The following is a 7,433-nucleotide window of genomic DNA, read 5'->3' as shown; positions in this document are numbered from 1 at the left end:
GTATGTAACCAGAATTTTATCTATAATGCTTCATATAAGAGTGGAGAATAATAAGATTTAACAAATGAAAAAGACATATTTCCTTTCCTATTTCTGAAGAGAGTTAAGAATATCAGGAAGGATTTATAATTTATTTCCTTCATTTTAGGAGTTACAGATGTAAGGAGGACCCCTTCCCATTATTACGTTGGGAATTGGCTATTGGTGTTTTTTACTCCTCCTTCTCTATGAATGCACTATCTATATTTCACAACTTTTCTCCATATTAGTATCTTGATCACAGAACTGTAGGCATTAGTGTCTTAGTTTGGATTACCTAGGTGTCCAGCCTAGACTAGGACTTTACTTGTGCAGGTCATTATTTGGGGTGGAGGAACGCAGGGGTGATACAGGGAGCAGGGGTGAGAGAGTGGGGAGAGAGAGGCAGGGAGGGAGGAAAGTCAACATAAGAGTGGGTTAGTAAGATGACTGCTATGGGAAACAGGTTTGAATTGGCCAGAATCTCCTGAGAAGCATACAGAATGGCTTCCAGAATTGCTGTCCTGAAGGACTAAGGTGAAAGCAGTGCTTTTCGAAGTGCTGTCTGCAGCCTGGTGTCTGTTCCCAGAATGTTTGTTACCGGTCCATGACAAGTTCAGAAAGTCAGAGTAAGCTTTTAGAATCTTTTATAGCAATTTGACATTGCTGCAACGTTTAAGTGTATGATTTTCAAAAGTGAAAGTATTGGTTTCTCTGGATGACCACTTAAAGATAGGAAGGAAGGAAACTGGCTCTGCATCACAGAGGTTGAGAAGCCCTGGGCTGAAACATTTATCCACCGGCTCCTTCTCGCCTTGGATGACGATTGTCCCTGGGGTGATTAGGTCCCTACACGTAAGACCGCCCCTGTTGGCTTCTGTGGCTTTTGAGAAGGTCCTGGGGCAAGAAGAGGGGCGGTACATACTTGAGGTGGGACGCTTGCAGCTCCAGAAGAGTCTGAGACCACATGCAGTTATCTACCACAGCTGCAGCTGAAATCACATTTAGCTGAGGTGAGGAGAGGCAGGTCATCAGAAGCTTTTGCTACATAATCTGAGTTGCTTCCATAACACTGATTAAAGAGGTCAAAGCTTTTCCCTTAAAAACACATTGAACAAGCCCACAAATTATTGAACACTCAGAAGAGTTTCCCTCCCCACCCCCACAATAGTTACACTGCTTTAGTTGTTTCCCATTTTACTCCCTAGTTCCACTATTTGCATCCACTCCAAATCCAGTCCCTCTCGTTCTATTTGTATGGTGGATTTCAGGACTGGAGCTATGTTGAAGCAAATGAGACACCTAGGGTACAAAATTTAAGGAAGTGCTCACTTAGGGGCAGTTGCACACCCCTGAAAATGAGTGCGTCCTTAAGTTTTGATCTCTCTGTGCCTTATTTGTCTTACTCTGGCCCAACCCCAATGGATGTGATGGATTGGCACTCATACCCGATTCAGGTTTTTTTTCTATTTGTACCTTCCTTTACTGGCATGGTAAGCGTCATCCATATTGCTAGTGGTTTTGACGAGGGCTCAGGTGAGCCGAGGAGTCAAAAGAAAGCTTTCTTGGACTCTCAAGATCTGGTAGTAGTGCTCCTTTATTCAGAGAATAGCATGGGGACAGGACCCATGGGCAGTAAAGAGCTGCAAACGTGGGTTGAGGGTAGGGATAAATTTACAAGGCATAGGTATGTGAGTTATCTCTTTACAAGACAAAGGAAAGATTATGTAAAAAAGTCATTAAAATGGTATCAGAGTAGGTGGGGTCTGGTTATTGGGTGGTCCTATAACTTTAGATAAGAATCAGATCTGATCAGGTCAGGACATCCTATGCTTCCTGAAGGATGATATAGATCGGTATGCAGGGCAGGACGCCTTGGGCTTTTCTCCCTGGGTCAGCCTTGATCCTCATCAGTTATATTAGGGGTAGCTTGGTTCTGGAGCTGGCAGCAGCTTTCTGACCATGGAAGCCTACAGATGATGGTGGTGCAGTAAGGTTCTGGGTCTGCAAGTTACCGAACCTGCCACACGAATATGCCAGTCACAGAGATGGCGAGTTTGCAGCAGAGAAAGGCAGCTGAGTGAGTAGACAGGAGAACCAATCACAAATCTGCCTCTCTGAAAAATGGGGATTAGGGGTATTTATGGGATAAAGGGATGGGATGGTCTGAAGTGTGGGAATAAATGATTGGAGATAAGGAGAAGCGAGGTGATTGATGATCTGTGCAAGGATAGTCAAACTTCATGGCTCTTCATAGGACACGTGTTCACAAAATGACTGCGTTACCACGGTCTGAGGGTGGAGTTCTCGGCTTCTCTTGGTGTCAAAGGGTCACCTATCAGTCCTCCGTGCAGGGCCAGTTGACGATTTGGTGGTCTTAACCAGCCTGAACTGGGCAAGGAGTTGACTCTCAGTTCCTGAAAAACTTAAGAACCCCACCAGTTACCATGGTGACCCAAGCCTCAGAGATGTTATCTACAAAGTGGGCATTAGTAATGCATTAGCTAAGTTCTTTTGCAAACAGACAACTACCTGAGTATAGTTAAAGCAAATTGGCCTTGTTTCATGCAGGTTTCCTGATCATAGAAGAAACAGTGGCTCTCTATGTGGCTCAAATTTGGAGGTAGTTCTGAAGTCATTTCTGAAAGTTTAAATTAAATTTTGTCTTTTCAGCTTCCCCAAAATTCTATAAACCATTTAATATGTTGTAATGAAACTCTTTCTTTTTAAATAAGCAAGAGCAGATAATGTTTTCTGCAACCAACCATGACCTATACAGGCATGTTATTCAGTTTCAAAGAAAAGAAGTAATTTCTGGGTGATTCTTATTGATTCCCATAAACTCAGATCATATTATATTCCATGCAGCCCTTTGACAGCCTAAAATGTGTTTGTTCTTGGCCTCCCATTCACAGAAGTTTTTCTGAACTATCTTTTTGTCCGGGGAAGTGGGGAACATAGTCCAAAAGTAACCTCCTTGCTGGGTGCCCCTCTTTTCCTCAAAAGAGCCTTAAAATTTTCTTTTTTTTTGATTTTGAATAGACGTTTATCCAGGCTTTTCACGTGGCTTTCATCTTGATGCTTATCGCTTTGTGGTGACAAGATGGCTGCTGTGCCTCCAGCATCATACCCTTCTGTATCATTCTAGGCAGCAAGAAGGATAAAGTCAAAGGGCAAATGGGACATATGAATTGAGTCTCTTCCTTTGCAATGTCTCCTTTCGAGCAGCTCCTCCCTGCTCAAGCCATGCCCTCCTACTGACATCTCATTTATTGATCAGGACATGGCTTTTCCTAGCTGAAAGGAAGACTGTGAGATTTAGTTGTTGTTTTATTTGGGAGGTGAGGAAAATTATTGACATAAATATAATCAGGTAAGGAAGAGAAGAATAAATATTAGAATGGCAATAAATAATGTCTGCCGCTGTATTGCATCATCCATTCTAGCTTGTCAAAAACAGGTTCCAGTTCTTTTCACACCGTCTTTCTGATTTCTCTATCAATTTCCTTTCTACTCTTTGCCCTTTTCTTTAAAAAAATTGAATCTGGTTTTCCTGGGCTATTTTCTCCTTCATAAAATTAACATAATCAAAATCTGTTTTTATATACCTGATTATTGTTTCCTAGTGTAATCAGAAGATAAAGAAAATTTAAGGGCTGTCAGGTGGAGAAGAGAGGACATGAGGAAGTGGATTATTACAAATAATAACTGCATTAATGATTGAAGTCTGTCTCTATCACTCTATTCACTATTCTGTCTGTCTAACATCTATCTAATATCTATGCCATCTATTGAGTTTACAAAATTTTATGTTATAATATTGCTTGGTGCAATTGAATACACCAAGAGACTTTGAGAGATAATTTACATGGATTTAACTAGACTTGTTACATCCAGTCAGTCCCAAAACAGAATTATATACGATGGTTTTATGTAAACTATATATAACTCAATAAGATGAGATGTATTATTTCATATTGTCTCATTTTGTTTAAAATTAGAGACCTATCTAATTTTAATTGTTTTGAGTAGAAATGAAAAGTAAAAGAAAATTAATTCAGCAAACATATAGTGATTGACTCTTCAGAATTATTTCACAGAGAGTACTCTCATTTGAAAATTTGTGTGTTAAAAATGGTATTTGCATGGATATCAGAATTCAAATTTATTTTTAACTGAAATGTTTTTGTTCCATATTACTTTGAAAAATGTTGAACACATTACCACAACTACTGACATGTTTACTTGGCTAATGCTATACCTGTGAATATCCCTGGGGGCAAAATATTGTTTCTTTAGTATTTATGACATAAACAAAGCTTAGTATAAATGAAAGCATCAATAAAACCATTTCTCTAAGTAAATTTTTGACTCTAAAAGTCATAATTAGGCAAGGCTGTTCCTCTGATTTTCCTTAACCAAATAATATTCTTCAATTTGAATATATTTTCCTGGCTTGTGGACCAATGTAGATGAATTAGGCAGTTGGTTGTATTAAAATCCATGGATTATAGTCTGCCAAAACTCAAACAGCACCATAGCATCCCTAATTAGCTGTTTGCAACATAGAGTTGAGTAGACAGAGACATCAAATGTGAAACTGGGTTTTTATTAAAGTAGTTGAGTTGAAATGCAAATGAATTCATATTCATCCAACTATAATGCATATATTATATCAATCAATCAAGAAATATTTTCTAGCTGACTACTACAAGTCCAGAACTGTGCTAGGAATTGTGGCAGATTTTAAAATTGTGATAAATGAAGCCTGTTATGAAGAAAATTGTAACGTAGTTGGGGAACCAGTAGTGAAACATCTGAAATTGAGATACCTATACATGATACGAATACTGGTAGTATTAATACTCATACTAGCAGTACTACTGCAACACTATTTCTGCCACTACCACTGCAGTACAGTAGCAGTAGCAGTAATAGTAGGAGTACTAATATTTTGTTTTGCTGAGTCCTTACTATGTTCTAGGAACTGTACTAAACATTTTACCTGGAGTATGTCACTCATTTCTCACAACAAATCTGTGAATTATTTATCATTATTAATCCCACTGAGATTGGTAAAGTGAGTCTTAGCAGGGTTAAAAGTAACTTGCCCAAAGTTACATACAGATGGATGAGTATAGGTAGGATTTGAACTCAGCTACTCTGACTGCATTTGAAATCAAGCAGTGCGCCTACATGACCTCAGCTTTTCAGCGCTATGCTACAATATCTCCCATTACTTTTGAGTAAATGTGCAGTGCCCATAAATGGATTTTTTGGAGAAAGGAAACCAAATGATTTAAGTGCCAGAGTTTTAAAAGATGAAATAGTTTTGATTGTGGCATTTCTAAGGTGACTCGTTTTATTTCTTAAATACAAAATATTGAATATAGCTTAATCATTTGTTGGTAATTTGAAACATTATGAAGACTGTCTGTCGTATAGTACGACAGTCTTTCTTTTCTTTCTTGACTATGAGAATACACTTTTGTTGCAGTGTGACCCCTTCTACCCATCCTCCCCTTTCTCATTTGGAGCTTTGACCTCACTGTGCTCTGAGACATCAGATACAGTGTTAGAAGTGTGCAAAAATGATTCACTACACCCCTCTCTCTGGACCTAAGTCGTCTGCTTTAGGATTATTTTCTCTATCTGGATATTCAAAAATCTGAATTTACTTGTTGTTTTCTCCCTCTGTCCCAAAGATAAGGCAGTCAAATAAGCTTTAAGAAGTTCAGTGTGTTTGTTCAAGATAGGAAGAATTAAAGAGATGCAGAGAAAGAAAACTTGCCAAACATAACTTAATTAAAAGTCCATGAGTTTTATTAAATCTCATCAATTTATATGTCATTTACTGAGCCCCCACTATGTATCAGGTGCTTTGCATGTATCAGCACTAATTTTTCTAACAATCCTGTAAACTGGGTGATCATAGATAGCCTGAGATACAGGTAGGTTTAGTAACTTGCTAAATTTATTTGTTATTCAAGTGATTTATATAACTCATACATACCTGAGCTGGGATTCAAACCCAGGCTGCCTGATGTCCTCTTTTAGTACTGAATCCGTTCCTTCAGAAAATCTGCTTTTACATCTTTGAGGTTCTCAGCTTTGTTCTAAACGTTGACTTTGCTGCAAAGTTGATCTCAAGGTCCATAAAGAGGTCAGTATAGCCCAACGTTTTACAAATGTGTCTCGTGGAAAGTAAAGTCCGTGAAGGAGGCTCAGGAGCAGATCTGAGGGGCAAAGAGGAGGCAAGATGGGTGAGCATCTGGACTTCCAACTCAGGCTTCAACCAGAACACTTTTCTTTTTATAGTTTGTGTGTGTGTTTTGAGTATCATATTTCCTTAGGGAAATAAAAAACCTCTGCTATTAAACATAGTTGAAATCCTTCTCCCTGTCTTCTAGGACTAATTGTCTTGAGCGAAATTCATCTCCACATCCATTCCTGATCTGCACAGTAACAGGGATAATTTTACCCACGATGACTTGAATATGCAGAAATAAAACTTGACTTCACTTGCTCGTGTGCTCACAACCCATTTCTACTGTTGTCAACAAAACACGACTTAATCTAGCCACTACGGAAATACAGTGTCATCCATTTTAGAATTTGGTCTCTCCCAAAATAACTTAGTTAATTTCGAGTAAATATTCAGTTTTTCGCCTCTTCTTCCTTTTCTTTCTCCTTGCTTTCTCCAAGACAAAAGGAAGCTTAGACATCATCATGACCTTGGGTAGAGTTCTCTGAGATCTTGCTGTTCTCTGGTGCCGTGGGCTGTAAACTGGGGATATATCCCCCAGACACGTTCCTTTTGGGGCACATGAAGACTTTCCAAGAAGCAGGCTCAAAAAGGAAAGTTTTAAGGGAACCAATTTCTAGTGTCTTATCTTGCCTATGTTTTCTTTGCTGAAACTTGTCTGAGAACTCTCCTGCAGCTGTATCAGCCTTTCCTGCTCTCCTTTCACAGTTGCTCTTCCCCCACTTTACAAAGAGAAAGCATCCTGAATCTTGTTGGTGCTCTGCTCCTGGGTATAAAAAGATCTAGGGGCCTCAAGCAAACGGACAGTTTGTATAACGCCAGTGAAACCTCCTTTATACAAAACAACAAAACCTGTGGCAGAGTGTCCTAGATTTCTTTCTCTTGTACTTGTATATTTCAAGGTGAAGCGTGATATGAGAAACAATGTACTTTGGTCTATATCAGGATGCTCTGAATTAAGAAAGCACAGGGTGAGACAGTAGGAGTGATGATTTTTATTGATTCAAAGCTCTGCCTGTTGCATTCCTCGACTACTGTCAAAGAACGCATTGCTCCTGAATGAAAATACAGGGAAAACAACACTAAGAAAGCTTTGGTAAGGAATACTCAATGCTATGTGAGTTATTTAATCTAGATGACAAATTCCTAG

The 7,433-nt window shown here is 39.0% G+C and overlaps 1 long non-coding RNA gene across 1 annotated transcript; it reads right to left on the bottom strand.

Annotated features, from left to right (window-relative positions):
- Nucleotides 1-1,597: 1,597 nt before the first annotated feature.
- LOC138915639 (uncharacterized) lies at nucleotides 1,598-6,413 on the bottom strand. Its single transcript, XR_011421735.1, has 2 exons — nucleotides 6,032-6,413; nucleotides 1,598-2,443 (listed from the first exon to the last, which is right to left on the bottom strand). It is a non-coding gene; the product is annotated as an uncharacterized lncRNA (long non-coding RNA).
- Between the last annotated feature and the right edge of the window lie 1,020 nt (nucleotides 6,414-7,433).

This window comes from Equus caballus, chromosome 9, assembly GCF_041296265.1.
Source record: "Equus caballus isolate H_3958 breed thoroughbred chromosome 9, TB-T2T, whole genome shotgun sequence".
NCBI lineage: Eukaryota > Metazoa > Chordata > Mammalia > Perissodactyla > Equidae > Equus > Equus caballus.
The sequence above is the reverse complement of the archived record's forward strand: the minus strand, read 5'-3'. Positions and strand labels throughout refer to the sequence as shown.